The following is a 21189-nucleotide window of genomic DNA, read 5'->3' as shown; positions in this document are numbered from 1 at the left end:
TGCGCTCATCTGGGTCAAACCGAACACTCATGTGTCGGGTGTGCCTTCTGGTTTCCTTGCACTCCAAGAGAATTATGTGTCCCTGCTCCCTGTAAAGAAAGTGAGCTCTAAGTCGTCGGTCCGGCCCACCTGAGGCTATCGGGTCAACTTTTGTCCTTCCTGACTATACATGGGTGGTATGCCATCATCAATAGCTCCCAACGCCTTCACAGGCTGATTGTTTCTTGTCCTTGCGGCATCCCTGCCTGGGCCGAGTGCTTCAACCTTCTCTCTTGGGAAAGTTTCTCGAGCGGTACTCGCCTGAGCGCGTTGTCCTGTTGCTTGGAGGGGGATTGTGATGGACTCGTAGAACTCATGTAGAAAAAAAAGGTAAATAGTCGAGTTGTATCCACTCTATAGGGCAGGAATACCATGGCATGTGAGCTAATAGCTGGTAAGTCTTGGTGGTATCTAGTCATTTCTAGCGGATGGAGTCTAGCTAGTGACCCAACATGTGGCATACGAAAATCCCTACAAAATTATCGAGTGGTACCTGCTTTCCGAGTGGGTCCGGTCCAACTGGTGCCCCTCAAGTGTAATATCCTCAGGATTCATGTCAGAACCAGAACACACGTATGATGCTTCGGTCATGAGTTGTTCAGTATCCAACCAGTGTCCTGCTGGAGGCGGACAGTAGCTTCCCTTCACTTGCATGCATTCGAGTGGTCCTAGACCCCTTGAGGTCAACCATCGGAACCCTCAGTCGGCAGTACTTGGGTCTCGAGTGCCCGTTCTCGAATGGTTGTCTATTGGAGGCGTATTGTATTTGCATTGATTTGGGTGCATCCTCTACTCCTCGTGAGTGTGGGACCCATTGAGAGTCAACCACCGAAACCCCAAGTCAAACAAGCACAAGGGAGTGAATGATCATGTGGTCCAGGCAGTCTTCGGGCAAACTGTTGTGAGGAAGCAAACTAGAAACAAATCAAACTTTTTTGGATTCAAATGAAGAAAATCTTTATCAGCGATTCCTATTCTACTAACAAGAGTAGACATGCAAAATTTATTTGTTACTGAAGAGAAAACCATTCTAGCTGTTCTTGAATAGGTTCCTTCAAAAGGATTTTCGCTTGCTCAGTGAATGTCTTGCTAGAAGATATAATTTCTTGGAACTGAGGTTTAGTATCTTTTAGGTGTTTACGTAACTCATCTAGAAATTTATTTACCTGTTCAATTTCTAACGAATCAAGATATCCTCTTGTTTCGGTATAAATAGTAGCTCTATGCTCTTCCACCGGGAGAGGGTTGCCTGGGATTGTTTAATCAATTCCCTTAATCGTCGACCCCTTGCCAATTGATTCTAACTTGTTTTATCAAGAGAAGAGGCGAATTGTGCAAAGTCATTGAACGATCTCCATGTCTTCAATTGAGTGAGCATTAAGGTGAAATGATGTGTCATTAAAATCACAATGGGATCTATAGTGGAGGGGCCACATAACATGTTTGGTTTAAGTTCCAAAGGGCCTCAGCCCTCAACCCTCATGAATGAGGTGCAGCGTGACACGGGACCACGTACAACTTTTCCATGTTTTCATGGTGTGTGGTGAAGTGGCGTGCCATCTTGGGGCGGGGTAAAAACTAAAAGGTAGCCAATTGTCAATTCTGCTTCTTCTTCCTCATGCCTCCTTGTCGCCTCGCTCTCCCCTCGCCATGTGCTCTTGGAAACAAGCTCGTGCCACCATCATACCCACGCTCAGTGTTCTTTCTTTTTGTGCCCACCCTGCCCCATAGAGCCCCACTCACATGTTCCTTCCATTGATTGCATCCAAATCTTAATCACGTGACTCTAGATTTGGGCCACCACTATCGAATTCAATCCTTCCTCGATGAAGAGGAAGTGCTTGAGGAGAAGTTTGTGGCGCCATAGTCTTGGACCAGGAGGAGCTTCAAACAGTGTGGTGATGGTGGCAAGGAAGATATCCACTATGACAGAGGAGACGCTAGGAGGGCTTATCCCCAACGGCATGCTCTAATGGTGAGCTACTCATGTGTGGCTTTCCCCACTCCTGACATGAATGTTCCATTGATTGCACTCATATTTGAAACCCACGGCCTAGACCTGGGCCGCCATTATCAGATTCAATCCTTCCTCGATGAAGAGGGAGTGCTTGAGGAGAAATTTGTGGCGCCATAGTCTGGGACAACGAGGAGGGGCTTCAAGTAGTGGCGATGGTGGCATGGATGAAATTCACTGTGATAGAGGAGGCAAAAGAATTGCTTCTCCCCAAGGGCATGCTCGAGTTGCGAGCAACTCTGGGGTGGCTTTATCCACCCTCAACACAGATGAGGTTATCGTCCACACACCCATCTTGAACCTTTGATAAGGGATGGCACACAGAGTTGTTTTACTACTCCAATTTACCACCCTCCCTCTCGTGTGGAGAGCAAGGTGGAATGAACTTCTGAGGGATTTGGAAGAGGCTAAATTTCAAGTCGTTCAGGCACACCTCTCACATGTGCTTTAGTCGGGAGACACCAGGGTTGGAATGATCTCGACCTTCTTTGATCGGCGGATATAGACCATTAAGCAAAGAATCCACTTGATGTTTGAGCTCACTAGGCTTGATGATATGACTCGAGAGGTAGAAACCCGATCCTCGAAGGGTGCATTGATACTCCGAGTCAGGAGATTATCGAAAGTTGACATCGTCATTACCAATGCACCCCATCAGGGCCTTTCCATGCAAGCAAACCTTCGAGTCACCGAGTGGAAATATTCACTTGCCTGCACCTTCTGGTTTCATAGTTACTTGATACCTTCATCTCTAGGCTCCCCTGCCCCAAAACAAGGGATCCAACCATTAAATAGTGCAAGTGAGTAAGGTGTAGGTGGATCCGGCATTGGTGTCGACACAGGCGACGCGGCTTAGGCGAAGGGGAAGTAGAAACAGGTAGATGGCTCCCCTATTCAAAGACGACGCGACTCTTGCATTTGTCTTGTCTGGGTTGTACTAACTGTCACCAAGATGTAGAAAACTAATGCACCACTGGGTATGATCGGTGCAGCTCCGGTGAAGGGTAAATCCTCAACATCACCAGCGACGAAGGCTCCCTCCAAGGTAGCACGGTCTACCAGGTAAGTAGCCAAGTAGACACCCTTGTCTCATACTCTGTCATCCATTCAGTGCGGTATGATACTGGTCTTGTTGTGATTTCGGTAGTCTAGCAAAGAGGGGGGCCATAAGGACACATTGAGTGACGAAGAGTCCAGTCAAGATGTTGGCATACCAGAGTCAGCTGTTGTGCCATTGGTGTCCCCGAGCCGCTTGGGTCCCTTCTCTGCCATCTACCACTCAGCTAGATAATAGTTTGTTGAGCTCAAAGGGCTCGGAGAGTGTCCTTAACTCTGATTAGGGCACCAGTGCAAAGGGGTTGGACCTCATACCTCCAGTAAATCAGATGAAGAGGTAAGCTAGCTAGCCGACCAAGGATTGATGGGATGAACTATAGCCACTTCCACCGCTCAGCCAGTTGGCGGGGCTCTCATCCATCTAATGTCCATCAGAAGAAGCCCCGTTGGCTCTGCCACCATACACAGAATGTAAGTGCACGCATGGGACCCCATCGCTTTCTCATCAAACAGAAGTGTTGGGAGCATTCCCCTCCACTCCAGTAGAGTGGACACAAGATACTAGCAGTAGCTTGCTGAATTCTCCCATTATCTCCCTTGTGATCATTTTAGTATCTTGAAATGAATCAATATGATAGGAACCGAGTCATGTGGGCGGAGATCGGCGAGGAGGCAAAGCAATTAGAACTACATCGGCTGACTCCCGGTCATGTTGAAGACCGTGAAGGAGTGCACCAATTTGGTGAAGGGCAAGTTCTAGCCTGTCACAGAGGTATGCTCTCTCCGCTTGTAGATTTCACACTTGGGCCACAGAATATGGCCCAGTGGGTGTGTTCCCCAAGCATGCGCTCGGTTCATGGAGCCAAGCGGAGGGTCTTGAAAAATTATTCTCATCATTCTTGCATAAGCTGGCCAAGAGGTTGGAAGAGGCTTTTGAATAAGAGACCTCAAAACTCAAGGCGGAGGTTGAGGTCACCTCCCAACTAAGATTGGAGCTTGAGGCGGTGAAGGCTTGGAACCTGATGTTGGAGTAGGATAGGGCCACCGTCACCTAACTCCATGTTGAGCTTGAGGTGACATAGACATGAGCCTAGCTGCTTGAGGAGGCATAGGTCCCACGCGACAAGCTTGAGAAGGATTTCGAGTCAATGAGGATGGACAAAAGGATCCTTGAGGAAGATAAGATTGAGACCATGAGTGGACTAAAGAAAGCGCAAGAGATTGCCAATGGTAAGCCCTTTACTCATGTCGTGCTTAGCCATGAGTTGCCGAGTTGGTGTTGATCAAAGTTTTAAATAGCTAGTTATTGCCCCACTATAGCGGTCTGAGCAGGGGGCGCTAAATGATCGACTATAGGCTTCACGTACAATTGTCCAATAAAGTGATGATATAGCTGGCTATAAGCTTATTTGGAGGACCACCGCTATTTCTCATCGCCCGTTATTTAAAACAATGGTGTTGATGGTATGTGATCGTACTTTGCATAGGCCAACCACATGATAAAGGTCTTGAATGCGGTTGTTGAGATGCCTTGTGCTCCCCTCTAGGGGGGAGGCTAATTGAAATTTGTAGAGATTTTTTGGATCGCCTCCAGCAGATGCTTGGGCAGGTAAAAGAGCAGAAGGACGCGAACCGGGTAGTGTGCGGTGCCCTCTAGGAGCACGTCCCAACGCCTGGTTGTGTGGGCACAATTATAAGCCTCATGTACCATGTGCCCAAGCAGGTGATCAGGTGAAGAAGTTGTAAAGGGTGGTTGCTCGAGAAGGTTCCCAGGTGCTACTTATTGCAGCCAAGTCCCACTACCCTACGATCCTGCTGAAGGGAATCGGCGATGACTTCACTATTGAGTTCCCCGAGGAGAATGTCAAGGCCTTGTTGAAGTAAACTAATTTTGATGATGATAATATCATTGGCAAGTCTAAATAGGATATGGCATAATGGGTGCTAAGGTCTTAATTAACCTGAGATCTATCAAAACCTTTGTTGAGCGCTACTGTTGATAGTCAAACTCATGTAACAATGGTTAAATCTCAAGACCATGGTGTTGTTGATTAAATCAAGTGGGGTAATGTCTCAGTGTAGAGGACTAACACGACGAGCCACAATAGGTAGAACATCAAGAACAAAGTTGATATGTATAAAGAAGGTCTTTTTTATATCGTCTTTTCGGATCATTCGTGAATTAGGTCAAACTGGTAAAAATTAGTAAAGTTGTGATGTCATTTCTAAAAACAAACGTGATTTTATTGGGTTCTGAGGGACAAAGAGGCAAATCATTTATGATGGTTCCCTATCTACAGTAAAAACAAACGTAGCTATTTTGGAAGATGAGGATAGGCGTGCTTATTACATTGAGGAGATGATGGCAGTGGCCAGTAACTAACACCTAACTTTCATTTGGGTAGCCCTTTCCGGTCACATGATGAGCTTGTTACCAAGGAATAAAATGAAGGTTTGGAAAACCCTTCTTTGAGAAAGTAATCAAGAAAGCTATCATGGGCATATATACACATGTGGATCCAAGCCCTTACGACCTAACTTTAAGTTTCTATCAAACCTTTTAGTATTTGATTGAGAATGATTTCATGGCTCTTGTTAGAAGTTTTGGAAATTGCAAATTTGACATGTCTAGACTTATTTTGCTTTCATCACCTTGATTCCCAAAGAGACCAGTGTTAAGAGTCTTTAGGCCTATTATTTTGATCAATTGCTATGTTAAGATTTTTACCAAAGCTATGACAACTAGGGTTTACCCTGCGGAAGTAAGCTTATCTTCCCTAATCAGAATGCTTTTTATGGGCATATTCATTTCTGGAAAGTGTTGTTAGTGCGCATGAACTGATTCATGAGTTTCATATACCTGGATCTAAAGGTATATATAATTTTGAAACTACAGTATGAGAAACCTTATGTTAGTGTCGCTTGGACTTCCTTGTGAATATGCTAACCACCAGAGGCTTTACAAGTAAACAAATTAGTTGGATATACAACACTATTGCTCAAAGTTCCATTGTGTGAGATTAAATGAGGGGAATGGACAATGCTTTATGGGTGAAAAAGGACTTAAGCAGGAGGATCCTCTCTCCCCCATTTCGTTCAAATAAGTAGGCGATGTGTTTTTAAAATACTTGCCAAAGGCATAGGTTGTGTGATCCTATCTTGATCGTGTCATCAACCTCTAGTACGCTAATGGAACCATCATATTCCTTGGTCCCTCCATTGATAATGCAAGAACCCTTAAGTGGATGTTTTCTTGCTTTGATATGTTCTCGAGCATGAAAATCAACTTTCACAAAAGTGACCTAGTTAATATTAATATGGATGAAGAACATTCTAAGACCTTTGCTCGGATTTTCTATTGCAAGATCATTTCCTTTCCTCTTAAGTATCTTGGGGTTCTCCTACATTTTACCGAACTAGGAGGGAAGATCTCCAACCCATTGTAGACGAGGTCGTTACAAATATTCCTTCCGTGAAATATAAAACCCTGAACTATGATGGGAAGCTTGTGCTTCTCAGAATTAGTATTTCTACCATTCTAATGTATTTAATGTAAATTATTAAGTTCCCCTAATGAGCAAAAAATGTTATCACTTCTGAGATGTCTCATTTCTTTGTGGTAAATTTGGAGTTTCACATAAATACCACGTAGCTATGCGAGGACTTATCGCTCTTCGTAAGGATTTTGGTGGGATGGGGGTACCTAATCAGAGAGCGTTTAATTTTTCCTTCTTATCCTCTTGGCTAAGAGATACTTCCTTGGTGGTGACATGAACTACCAAGTCCTTGGTGGAACCTCCTAAAATATCGACCAGTTTATGATTTGAGGTGTTTGTTTTGTGTGGGAAATGAAACTACACAACACCTCATTTTCAATTTGCATGCTCTTTTGGTCTTGCATTTATGAGAGCTTTGAGTGTGATAGGCCTTAGTGAATGGGAGATATTTCAAATGTCTAGACTCTCGGGAAAACAAATGATGTTTGCAATATGTTTGGTGTTGCTTCCTTGTGGAGTATTTGGACCTTACGTACTGAGATATCTTTCCATGGAAACGTATGGTCGGATGGCAGGTATTTTGAGGAAGAATGGGCATGTGGCTTCATGATTGGGACATCATGTGCAATAGTACACAACTGCCATGTTGGATTGTTAAAGAAGCGAGCTCTTTAGAATTTCATGGGAAGGATCCTACCTATGGTGGGAACTGATGAATAGTGACATATCTTCCTATGTGCCATAACCAACTGGTCTGAGGTCACTGAGTAATGCATTTGGTGATGTAGTTTGCAGGTTGTGTATCCTGATGTCTCTAATGTCCCTTTCCTTGTGGCTTGTAAGAAACCCTGTATGGTTTTCTTAAATTCTGGAGCAACTAGTTTCCTCTTTCTCCCGAGCGTTGTTACTATTTTGATTGTGGCCTCATTTTCAAGAATATGGGGTTGTGGGGAAACCCCTTTCATTCAAAGAAATTATTTTGTAAGGAGAACACGGATCCTTGGCATCCTGTTCGGAATATGGCCAACTGGTAATATCAGTTCAACAAAAAATATTTCATTAGATTCACTCTAAAGAGAAGTTTAAAATGGTGTGGCATATAACCCTTGCTTGCCAAATTAATGGTGTTTTATTAAAATTCATACAAACTTATAAACCAAGATAGTGGGAGTACAAACTTTGTCTAATACTTGATTGATGAAGTGCCAAACAAAGCAAAACAATAGAATGGCATTTGAAGATGAAAGTTCAATTTACAGGAGTGTGGCAAGGTCATCTATGTTTCCTATCAACCTTACAGGAAATATATATTCTCAAGTTGCACAAAACAAGTGTCAAATAAGTATTCACATAGCTATTTATGGTAATTCTAGCAATTGAGATTTTATTTGCGACAACTAAAATAAATCATTTTATACCCAAAAAGGTCATAAACTTTAGTGTGTGATAAAAGAAAAGGTATCATTATAAAAGACAACAAATCAAATAAAATGTTCATTTTATTAACTGAAGGGAAATCAATTTAACACAATCAAGCTAAAAAAACTTCAAGGCATCCATGTACATATGTACTTTATCATTGACATAGTTGAAGCAATCGGCTTCAATCTCTTGCAGCTCGTGAAGCACACAATTACTTCTTTCCATGAAATCAGTGGTAGTTGTCACAAAACCAAAGCATCGGAAGGATGGAAGAATGCACAAGTGTAGGTTAGGTTGTTTTGAGGAGAGTCAAAATGGACAAACATATACTGCATCACACAGAGAGAACACAAGGTGCAATTATGTGAACACAAACCAATATTTCATTTATTGGAGAGAGGATACTTTTCAAGTGTATATGTGTGGATTGGGTAGCCCTTTCCATCAGTTTGGACTTTTAGTTGCGTTAGCTCGTGCATGAAACTTGTCATAATATCAGAGCCTAAGGTCTTGAGTTCAAGTTCTAGCTTTCGCATTATATGCGTTAGCTCATTGCCCCTATGTATCCATGTATTGTCCTCTTGAGACATACCTCTCAGTCTATTCATGTGTTGACTTTCCACGTCACACATGAGAGTTGGTGTTGAAGTATATATGCGGATTGCCTAGCCATTCCATCGGTTTGGAATTTTGGCTGTCTAGCTAGTGCATGAAGCTTGTTAGAGATAACATTGTGGAGGTGTCAATTAGTCGACACCCTAATGGCCTACAAGGGAAATTTGACGATGATTAAGACTCTACATAAATCATATGAAACTTCCACTTTCTGACAAAAGAGCAATCGCTTGTAATGTTGTATGCCAACTTCCTATGAAATTCGTGTAAAATCATTGCATTAAAAATAACCCAAGTTGAAATTTAATAATTTACTGATGCACTTGAGACATAAGCCATAAAACACACCCACTAAATAGAATTCATAGTTTTGGCACAAAATAGAAATTACCCATACAAAAATGTTTCAATCATTCACATTGAAGCACAAGAAAGTCCATAAACAAATCTTCATCAGTGGCCCCTTCCTATTGACAATTCTTCTAACCACTATCCACCTTCAAAACATGTTTAACGCGTTGTATTGATCGTATTTGATGGCGTGCTTCTGAAGGTCGTCTATGTAGTGTAGGATAGTGGAAAATTCAGTATCTTGGAGGTGAGTGATGTCGCCATAGTGCTCGGCACCCTCATTCTAGTATCCTTCACCATTTATGATGGTTAGGAGGTTGGTGAAGTTAGGTGGTTGGATGTTCACGATGGTGTCATAAGGGTTGATCTCATTCCATGAGAAGCAGACATTAGTGCTTAGGATAATCATAAAAATCCTGAAGCATTAGCTCATTGCTATGGAGATTCAAAAATGATGTATCAAATATAAATTAGTTTCAATCAAAAAATGTTAATTGCTATTCTCAAATGCATTCGACTACAATTGTTTCTTCAAGTGAACAATGTAGAGGAAACTACTACATTCAAATGCAATTCGGAATAGCCAATAGACAATTTTTATTGAACCCAATTTATAGCTTGGTCCGCATATCTAGATCTCCATAGCACTAACATAATTCTTTGGGGTTTCTACTATTATCTTAATGCAGAAAAGCAATGGTGTCGACTTCTCATGTAATGGGATCAAACCTTATGGCAACATAGTAAACATCAACCACCAGACTTCACCACCCTCCTAACCATCATGAAGAATGAAGGGTACTGGAATGAAGCTGCAGAGCACCATGTCAGCATCGCTCACCTTTAGGATACTTAATTTTCCACTCTCATGCACTTTATGAATACCTTTGGAAGCATGTCGTCAAAGGCAATCATTGCAACACACTCAACATGTTGACTAAGGTGGATGCCGGTCTGAAGAATGATCGACGGTCAAGGGACACACATGAAGCTTTAGTTATTGACTTTCTTGAGCTTGAATGTGAATGCTTGTGTTTATGCATGGATTATTCCTATGGTGTACCAAAATGATGAATTTTATTTAGTGGGTGTCTTCTGTGGTTGATTTCTCAAGTAAATGTCTAAATTCTCAAATTTCCAACTTAAGTTGTTATTTAATGCAATAAATTTACATCAAATTTATAGGTGCAAAACTTTTCTCTATTTCTGAAAGTGGAACTTTCTATGATTGGTTAGAGTTTTAATAATCAAGAAATTTTTCCTGGCAGGCCATCAGGGTGTTTCAGTTGCTTAAATCCAAAGCAAACTTTATGCATGGCACATGTTAAATCCGAAGATATAATTATCAAAGGCGATAAATCTAATAATATTGTTCATTCTATTAACTCAAGGGCAGTAAACTTAACACAACCTAACTCAAACACTTCAAGGTACCCACGTATAGATGTACTATATCAATGACATAGATGAAGCAATCGGCTCTAATCTCTTGCAGATCATGAAGCACACAAGTGCTTCTTTCCATGAAACCGATGGTAGTTATCTCATGACCAAAGCACCGGAAGGAAGGAAGAATAATCAAATGTACATAAGGTTGTTTCGATAACATAGTTAGAGTGTATATGTGGATTGCCTAGCCCTTTCTATTAGCTCAATCTTTGGGTTGCGTTGGCTAGTGCATGAAGGTTGGCATGGTATCAAGCCTAAGGTCTTGAGTTCAAGTCTTGGCTTTCGCAGTTTATCCAAAAATTGTTGTTGCCCCCTAAATGTCGTCTAGGGAAATTTGACGAAGATTAAGACTCTACATAAATCATATGAAACTTCCATTGTCCGATAAAAGAGTAATGGTTTGTAATGTTCTTTGCCAACTTCCTATGAACTTTGTGTAAAATCATTGGGAAATGTTTGTTTCCAGCCAGATGATTTCTTTGTCGCGTAAACCGCTCCCTCCACTTGACACGCGTCATGCTAGGCCCCACGCACCGCTCTCCACTTCTCCTTATCCTTTCACATGACCACACGTTTTTTCTTCTCTGCTTCATCCCCTACCTCCTTTTGCTCATGGATCTCGCACCCAGTGCTTCTCTGCTCCGGCAACTCGCGTCTCGCCATCACACTGATGCTCATGGATCTCGCTGCTGTAGAGGGGAGTGCTGCAGTGAAGCCGCCGGCACGGCGTCAGGTGTTGAGATGGAGCTACGATGGGCAGTCGGAGCTGCGATGGAGCACCACCACGCCGGCGGTGGCGCTGCAGTGAAGCTTGCAGCGGTCGTCGGGGTGCTGCGGTGGCGCTACAAGGAAGCATGCGGCGGCCGTTGGGGTGATGCGGTGGAGCACCGTTGCGTTGGCGGTGGCGCTGCAGTCAAGCGTACGGCTGCCATCACCTGTGTGGATTGATGTTGTGAGGCATCAGCGTGCTCAACACCGCGGCTGTTGATGTGGTCCGTGTTGCCGAATGTCGCTAGCCGGTGCTGAGAAGAGGGAGAGGGGTGCCGATGCCAGGGTGTTGCAAAGGCAACACCAACCACAACGCCATCGCTGTTGCAAGGGTGTGTGAGCCAGCAACACCGGTGCGAGTCACCGGTGCTGCCATGGAGCTCTGCGGGCCACGTCGCTGCGGTGGGGCATCGCCGGGACCGCTGGAGATGCAATGAAGCACCGGCGGATCATGAAGCTCAACTGGGGTTGCAATGAAACATTGCCGCCGATGGAGCTTCGTTGGGAGGACCACAGTGTTGCAATGAAGCTCTGTCGAGAGCCGTCCATTGCTACAATTAGCTTCATCGGGGCCACCATTGCTGCAATGGAGCTTCGCCGATGGCCGCCGGGGTTACACTGAAGCATCATCAGAGCGGAATGTGTTTCAATGGGGCATCGTCGGTGGTGTCTGGTGCTGCGATGGAGCACTGCCGTACCGATGTTGTCACTGCAGTGAAGCGTCGCCGCCGGCCACCTGGGCTTCGATGCAGTGCTGTTGTTGTGTGATGTGAGGAAGAGATTGTGTTGGCGTTGACCATTCAAACCAGCTGAGAGGAGGGATCCGACGATGTGGTGGGACTGATCAAACGGCCAACAAGGCGGCTTAAGTCTTGCTAGCATCAGCAGGTTGATTTGTAGCACTGGCCAAAATCATTTCATTAAAAATAACCCAATTTGCAATTTGATAATTTACTCATGCACTTGAGACACATGCCATAAAGCACACCCACTGAATAAAGTTCACAGTTTTGGTATGAAATAGAAAGAACCTAGACAAAAACACAATCACTCACATTGAAGCACAAGAAAGTCCATAATCAAATATTCAACGATGGCTCCTTCCTATCGACAATTCTTCTAAACAGCATCCGCCTTCAGCAACATGTTTAACACACGGTAGACATTGTCTTTGATGGCGTTCTTACCAAAGTTGTCCATGAAATGCAGGATATAGTGGCAAATTCCGTATCCTGGAGGTGAGAGATGCCACCATGGTGCTCCGCACCGTCATTCTAGTACCTTCACCATTCATGATGGTTAGGAGGTTGGTGAAGTTAGGTGGTTGGATGTTCACAATGGTGTCATAAGGGTTGATCTCATTCCATGAGAAGCAGACATTAGTGCTTGTCTGCATTAGGATAATCGTAAAAATCTTGAAGCATTAGCTCATTGCTATGGTGATTCAAAAATGATGTGTAAAATATAAATTGGGTTCAACCAAAAAAGGTTAATTGTCTATTCTCAAATGCATTCGACTATAGCTGTTTCTTCAAGTAAACAATGTAGAGGAAACTACTACATTCAAATGCAATTCGGAATAGCCAATTGACAATTTTTTTATTGAACACAATTCATAGTTTAGTCCGCATTTCTGGATCTCCATAACACTGGCATAATGCTTGGGGTTTCTATGATTATTTTAATGCAGAAAAGCAATGGTGTCGTCTTCTCATGGAATGAGATCAAACCTTATGGCAACATAGTAAACATCCAAGCACCAGACTTCACCACCCACCTAACCATCATTAACAATGAAGGGTACTGGAATGAAGCTGCAGAGCACCGTGTTAGCGTCGCTCACCTCTAGGATACTTAATTTTCCACTCTCATGCACTTTATGAATACCTTCGGAAGCATGTCGTCAAAGATAATCATTGCGGCACACTCAACATGTTGACTAAGGTGGATGCCGGTCTGAAGAATGGTCGACGGGCCAGGGACACCCATGAAGCTTTAGTTATCGTCTTTCTTGAGCTTGAATGTGAATGCTTGTGTTTATGTACGGATTATTTCTATGGTGTACCAAAATGATGAATTTTACTTAGTGGGTGTCTTCTGTGGTTGATTTCTCAAGTGAATCATTAAATTCTCGAATTTCCAACTTAATTTGGTATTAATGCAATAATTTCACATAAAACATTGCAAACCTTTGCTATTTTTCTCAAAGTGGAACTTTCTATGATTCACTAGAGTTTCAATACTCGAGAAATTTTTCTTGGCAGGCCTTTAGGGTGTTTCATTTGCTTAAATCCAAAGCAGACCTTATGCATGGCACATATTAAACCCAAAGTTATAATTATCAAAGGGAATAAATCAAATAATATTGTTCATTTTACCAAGTCAGGGGTGGTAAATTTTACATAGTCTAACTCAAAACAGTTCAAGGTGCCCACGTATAGATGTACTCTATCAATGACATAGATGTAGCAACCGGCTCTAATCTCTTGCAGATCATTAAGCAGAAGATTGCTTCTTTCCATGAAATTGATGGTAGTTGTTACATGACCAAAGAATCGGAAGGAAGGAATAATGAAAAAAATGTCCATTAGGTTGTTTTGATAACACAGTTGGAGTGTATATGTGGATTGCCTAGCCCTGTCTATTAGCTCAATCTTTGGGTTGCATTGCCTTCTGCATGAAGGTTGTCATGGTATCAAGCCTAATGTCTTCAGATCAAGTCCCGGCTTTTGCAATTTATCCAAAAATTGTTGTTCCCCCTCTGTGTCCATGTATAGTCCTCCCGAGCCTTACCTCTGATTCTATTCACGTGTTTACTTTCCATATCATGCATGAGAGTGGGTGTTGAAGTGTATATGTGGATTGCCTAGCCCTTTCCATCAGTTCCGAATTTTTGTTGCATTATATTAGCACTAGTGCATGAAGCTTGTCAGACACAAACATAGTGGACGTGTTAATCTGTAGGCAACTTAAATGTCGTCTAGGGAAATTTGACAATGATTAAGACTCTACATAAATCATATGAAACTTCCACTGTCCGGTAAAAGAGTAATGGTCTGTAGTGTTGTATGCCAACTTCCTAAGAAGTTTGTGTAAAATTATTTCATTAAAAATAACCCAAGTTGCAATTTGATAATTTACTAGTGCACTTGAGACACATGCCATAAAGCACACCCACTGAATAAAATTCATAGTTTTGGTATGAAATAGAAGAACCCAAACAAAAACACAATCATTCACATTAAAACACAAGAAAGTCCATAATCAAATCTTGAACGGTGGCTCCTTCCTATCGACAATTCTTCTGACTAGCATCCACCTTCAACAACATGTTTAGCGGGCGGTGGGGATTTATCTTTGATGGCGTGCTTCCCGAAGTTGTCCATGAAATGCAGGATATAGTGGACAATTCAGTATCCTGGAGGTGAAAGATGCCACCATGGTGCTCCACACCCTCATTCTAGTACCCCTTCACCATTCATGATGGTTAGGAGGTTTGTGAAGTTAGGTGGTTGGATCTTCACAATGGTTTCATAAGGGTAGATCTCATTCCATGAGAAGCAGACATTAGTGCTTGTCTACATTAGGATAATCGTAAAAATCCTGAAGCATTAGCTCATTGCTATGGAGATTCAAAAATGATGTTAAAATATAAATTGGGTTCAATCAAAAAAATGTTAATTGGCTATTCTCAAATGCATTCGACTATAGTCGTTTCTTCAAGTAAACAATGTAGAGGAATCTACAACATTCATGAAATTTAGAATAGCCAATTGATAATATTTTATTGAACCCAATCTATAGTTTAGTCCGCATTTTTGGATCTCCTTACGACTGAAATAATGCTTTGTGGTTTCTACGATTATCTTAATGCAGAAAAGCAATGGTGCCGGTTTCTCATGGAATGAGACCAAACCTTATGGCAACATAGTAAAAATCCAACCAACAGACTTCACCACTCTCCTAACCATCATGAACAATGAAGGGTACTAGAATGAAGCTACAGAGCACCGTGTTAGCATCTCTCACCTCTAGGATACTTGATTTTCCACTCTCATGCACTTTATGAATATCTTGGGAAGTTTTTCGTCAAAGATAATCATTGCAGCACAATCAACATGTTGACTAAGGTGAATGCCGGTCTAAAGAATGGTCGACGGGCAAGGAACACCCATGAAGCTTTAGTTATCGACTTTCTTGAGCTTGAATGTGAATGCTTGTGTTTATGTATGGATTATTTCTATGGTGTACCAAAATGATGAATTTTACTTAGTGGGTGTCTTCTGTGGTTGATTTTTCAAGTGAATCATTAAATTCTCGAATTTCCAACTTAAGTTGGTATTTAATGCAATAATTTTACATCAAATTTATAGGAAATTTATGACGATGATTAAGACTCTACATAGTTCATATGAAATTTCCATTGTCCGACAAAAGACCAAAAGTTTGTAATTTTGTATGCCAACTTCCATGAGGTTCCTCTAAAATCCTCGAATTAAAAATACCCAAGTTTTAAATTGATAATTTTCTGATGCACTTGAGACATAAGCCATATAGAACACCACTGAACAAAATTAGTAGTTTTCTTACAAAGAAGAAATAACCCAGACAAAAAAGCAATCGTTCACATTGAAACACAAGAAAGTCCATAACCAAATCTTCATAGGTGGCCACTTCCTATCGAAAATTCTTCTGACCAGCATCCACATTCAACAACATGTTTAGTGTGCTATAGGGATTATCTTTGATAGTGTGATTACCAAGGTTGCCCATGAAATGCATGATATAGTGGCAAATTTAGTATCCTGGAGGTGAGAGATGCCGCCATGGTGCTCTGCACCCTCATTCTAGTACCCTTCACCATTCATGATGTTTAGGAGATTGGTGAAGTTAGGTGGTTGGATATTCACGATGGTGTCATAAGGGTTGATCTCATTTCATGAGAAGCAGACATTAGTGCTTGTCTGGATTACAATAATCATAAAAATCCTAAAGTGTTAGCTCAATGCTATGGAGATTGAAAAATGATCTCTGAAATGTAAATAGGGTTCCATAAAAATGACTGCATTTGAATGCATTTGAGATAGCCAACAGACAATTTTTTATTGAACCCAATTTATATTTCGGTCCGCATTTCTGAATCTCCATAGCACTAACCTAATGCTTCAAGATTTCTATGTTTCTCTTAATGCATAAAAGTATTGGTGTTGGCTTCTCATGGAATGAGATTAATCCTTATGACAACATTGTAAACTTCCAACCACCGAACTTCACCACCCTCCTAGACATTATGAACAATGAAGGGTACTGGAATGAGGCTGTAGAGCACTGTGGCAGCATCACTCACCTCTAGGATACTGAATTTTCCACTCTCATGCGCTTCATGAACAACCTTGGGAAGCATATCGTCAAAGACAATCCATGCGGTGCACTCAACATCTTGTTGAAGGTGGATGCTGGTTAGAATAATGGTCGACATGCAAGGTACACCAATGAAGCTTGGTCATCGACTTTATTGTGCTTAGATGTGAATGGTTCTGTCTCTGTATGGATTGTTTCTATGGTGTAGCAAAATGATGAATTTTATTCAGTGGGTGTTTTGTGTGGTGATGTCTCGAGTGCATCATTAAATTCTCGAATTTGCAACTTGAGTTGGTATTTAATGCAATAATTTTACATGAAATTCATAGGAATTGAAGTTCACATAAAACATTGCAAAGCTTTGCTCTTTTGTGTATAGTGGAGTTTTCTATGATTAGCTAGAGTTTTTGATCCTCGAAATTGTTTTCCTAATAGGCCATTAGGGTGCTTTAGCTACTTAAATCCAAAGTAGACGTTAATGCAGGGCACATCTCATATGTAATGAAACACTCAAAATCATACTTCTGAAAAAGAAATCTTACAATGTTTAAAACCATGTTTCAGACCTAAGATATCAACCTCATAGAATATCTTTTTCTAACGTACCCATGTGTGCCTATGCATTGGTGTATTTTCCTCACCTTCTATCCAACAAGTAGTGGTGGAGCGATCTATTTGTGTACATCGCAAGAAACAGATAACACTCGTTCAAGATAGGGAGAGGATGATTGCAACATCACCAAAAGTAGAAAAGCACAGCTACAACTAGACCTAATTTATGTGATGGCTATATGGAAAGAATGTAATACAAGAATATATATTTAGGCAAGTTTTTTTTATGAAATAGCATATATGCGCGCGCGCGCACACACACACACAACATGTCCACATATAGTACATGACATTCCGCTCTAACATTCTTGACATGTCCAAAATAACTTCTAAATCTGAGTTAAAAGAAAATTTGTTATAGCATTTCATCACCAAACACTATAAAATAATGACAATACAATAAGCAAATCTCTAATTACAATAATTGCAATAAAATGCACTGAAATGGTGTATACTTCTTTTTTGAATATATAATAAAATAATTGTCTGTAATTTAATCCTTTATTTCATCCAGTAGAGACCATGGTCGAGCTGATCTATCCTTACTTTTCGCTTCTGAAAGGAAGTTAAGTAAATAACATTTGTGCCCCTGTCAAATGTCATAGAAACATACTAACATTTTCCTCTATCATATACCTAGACACATGCTTCACCATGGAAGCATGTACGTCTTCCTATCCACAATCATCCTCCAGCTTCTTTGTGTGTGTGTGTGGGGAGGGAGGGTGTTCTCTCTTAGGTGTCTGTAGGTCTGTACATATGCCTATGCCCCCCGCACAATTCTTGGGTGTTAGGAAAAACCTGCAGACGAGGTTAGTGGCCCGCCTACCAAAGATTCCCCAATAAAGAAACAAAATGTTGATGGTTGATCTAACACCACATATATATGCTTCCATGGTGAAGAATGTGCTCGGGTAGATGACAAAGGGGAATGTCGGTCCGAGTTCTTGGATATTTGACAAAAAGGATGAACTCGTCATCGACTTAATTTCTTCTCCAGGGCATGAAGGATGGATCGATCAACTCGGCCAGTTCTCCTCTGAATGAAATGATGTATAAAGAAGAATTCTGTGAACCATGCTTGCAGTTATTGAATAGCGGTATTTCTTAATTGTCTTGGCATGTTAATTTCGTCTTGTTTGGTGATGAAATGGTATTAAAAACCATGTTTTCATTGGGACTTAAACGAGTTATTTTGGAGATGTCAAGAATGTTAAATTCTGGAAGGAATGTACTCTCATTGTTCGACATGTATGCTTGGTTCATTTTTTGGTTTTAGGCAGAGGAATTGACATCGTAATTATGGTAAGTGTCTGATGCATGTGAGGGTGTTCCTATTTTAAAGCTAAGTTATGAATTATTTATTTTTCTTTGTTGTTGTAGGCAAAAGCAATGAACATATCATATTGTAGGCATAATTCTATTTTTGAAATATTTCTTTCAAGTTGTGCCATGTAGGGATGTTTATTTATTACTAATTTCTTGAAGGTGGTTGGATACTTTTGTGCTCCTTTTGTGTACCAATGCTTCCATTTTATTTGATGGCTTTGTAACATTTATAGCAACATTGTCTAGAATTAAGTAACCATGTGTAGTTTGTGGATTTATGCTCACTTTAGCTTGTAAACTCCTTCCACAACCAAAGTGTCTAGCTTGCATGTGTCTATAAGAGAGCGAAAGTGTTTTATTTCTCCGGTACTTCTAGCGTGCTTTCTTATCCCCTGATGAAGAGGTTCACATTTTAGGTTTGTAATACACGCGTAGAAGGTTTTACAACCATAGTATTGATTATAGAGAGTGACCACTTGAATTACTTGCGATGCAAATTTTAATAACCTCTGGCATATCTTGGCTTGACCTTCAACTGGGTGGGGAGCTTTGTTAGGATGGGCTGCTATCGAAGGCAACCTAGATCCTGCAGTCATCCTTCCACTATATACTGCTGGTATATGCATATCAGGTATTTTTCTAGTGGGGTTCTTTCATATGTAAATTGATTAAAAGCATCTTATCGGATGTTCTTGGTTTCTAATGGTGGTATCTTAATACATGCAAGACAAAGAAGATGACCTCAAAGTAGGTGTAAGTCCACAACATTAAGGTTTGGAGATTCGACCAAGTAATGGATCGGTGTCTTTGGTGCCGCATCGATTGGTAGCTTGGCGCTCAGTGGCTGGCCGCAATGTTGATCTTGGTTGGTGCTCCTTATCAGATTCTATGAAGAATTAATTGTTTTTGACATAATATTGACTACATACTTTATTCATGTTGGATAGGACAGCATGGCCCTACTACCCTCTTCTTACAGCCGCAGCTTCACAGTTGGCATGGTAGATTTCAACCGTCGACTTATCTGACCGCGCATATTGCAACAGAAAGGAAGTTTCTTCATATTGAAACCATGGAGATTTAGAACAAATGGTGTGTTCATTGATTTTTTAGACGTACCATTACTAAGTGCTTATCGGAAAAGGCTTTCGCCCCGCTTTATATATAAAGCAAACTACCCAAGCCAAACGTCCAACAAGGTTCACACAAACACACACCAGGGTTAATGATGAGGGCACAACTCTACAAGCCCTGAACACAAAACAACACACTCACACACAACACCCCGAGCAACAAGTCTAATCGGGCTCCGGAGGAGGGGGCGGCAGTGGGGGCGCCATGCGGAAGGCCATCGAGCGAAGGTCGGCGAGGAGGGTGTTGATGGCATTGCGGTCCTGGTGGCGGCTAAGGGGCCGCCAGAGCTGCAAGTAACCACACAATTTGAAGATCGCGTCAGTCGCATGTCGAAGAGGTACTTTCTGAATAACAAGCTTGTTGCGGATGGTCCAAAGCGTCCAGGCGAGGACCCCAATGCACAACCGTCTAATATGGCGGTGGCGAGGGGCGGAGGCGTGGATCTCCGCAAACAGGTCAGGAAAGTTGGTGTTGCACCATTGTCCGCCGACCGTCTCACGGAAGCAGGACCACAGGAACTGTGCTGTGGTGCAAGAGAAGAAGATGTGATTAGCATCCTACACCATGCCACAGATGCACTACAAAAAAACACATCCGTGACATTTTGGGCCGAACGAAAAAAATTTCTGTCATACATATGACACTTCTATGATGATAATTGTGACAAAACCCGGTATCATCATAGATGTGGTGGGATCCTACTTCTATGAAAAAAAATCATGACAGAAAATGGGCTTTTCGTCCTGGGCGGGCCGGAGACGCAGCTGCATGACATTCTTTGGGCCGTCCATGATGGAAAAACCCGTGGTAGAAGCGAGGGGGAGGAAAATTTTGGGGAGTTGCCGGATACGGTGGGAGGTCGGGGGCCGAGCGATGCGCGTTTCTCTCGTACACGTACGCGCGTGTGTGCGAGGTGTTGGCTCTAACTGAACCCGAGCGAGGCGTTGGGCTCTAACTGAACCCGAGCGATTGCACTGCAGGCTATGCGTTATTGAACCCGAGCGATCGATCGATGGCTGTTAACTGAACCTGATGGAGCGATTCCTTTGCTACTGCTGCTAACTGAAGTCGATTGATTGGATGAACAATGAGCGTTGCGGGGGGGGGGGGGGGGGGGTTGGATGAATAGTGAGCGGTGACGTTGCCTCTGGATGAACAGGACCCCATGGTGTGGAGGGCTGGATGAACAGTAGACAGTGGAGGGGTGGCCGTGGAGGGGTAGTTGAACAAGACCCCGTGGTGTGGAGGGATGGATGAATAGTAGACGGTGGAGGGGTGCCCGTGGAGGGGTGGTTGAATAGTAGCTGGTGGAGTAGCGCGCGGTGGAGGCTGGATGAATAGGAGCCCGTGGAGGCTAGAGGAGGTCGACGGTAGCCCGTGGAGGCTGGAGGAGGTCAACGGTGGAGATGAACAGTATCCCGTGGAATCCCGTTTTGCGGTACGCCACACCCCTCCCGATGAACAGGACCCCCGTTTCGACCGTAGCACTCCAACACAAGTCCGTTTCGTCCGTTTTGCGGTACGCCACACCCCTCCCGATGA

At 42.3% G+C, this 21189-nt stretch overlaps 1 pseudogene; it reads left to right on the top strand.

The window, feature by feature from the left end:
• Positions 1–11214: 11214 nt before the first annotated feature.
• The window catches only part of LOC123114624 (uncharacterized), a 47537-nt pseudogene continuing 37562 nt past the window's right edge, over positions 11215–21189 (top strand).

The sequence above is a fragment of the Triticum aestivum genome, chromosome 5B (genome assembly GCF_018294505.1).
Source record: "Triticum aestivum cultivar Chinese Spring chromosome 5B, IWGSC CS RefSeq v2.1, whole genome shotgun sequence".
Lineage (NCBI taxonomy): Eukaryota > Viridiplantae > Streptophyta > Magnoliopsida > Poales > Poaceae > Triticum > Triticum aestivum.
Note: the sequence above shows the minus strand (reverse complement) of the source record. Positions and strands in the feature narration are given on the sequence as shown.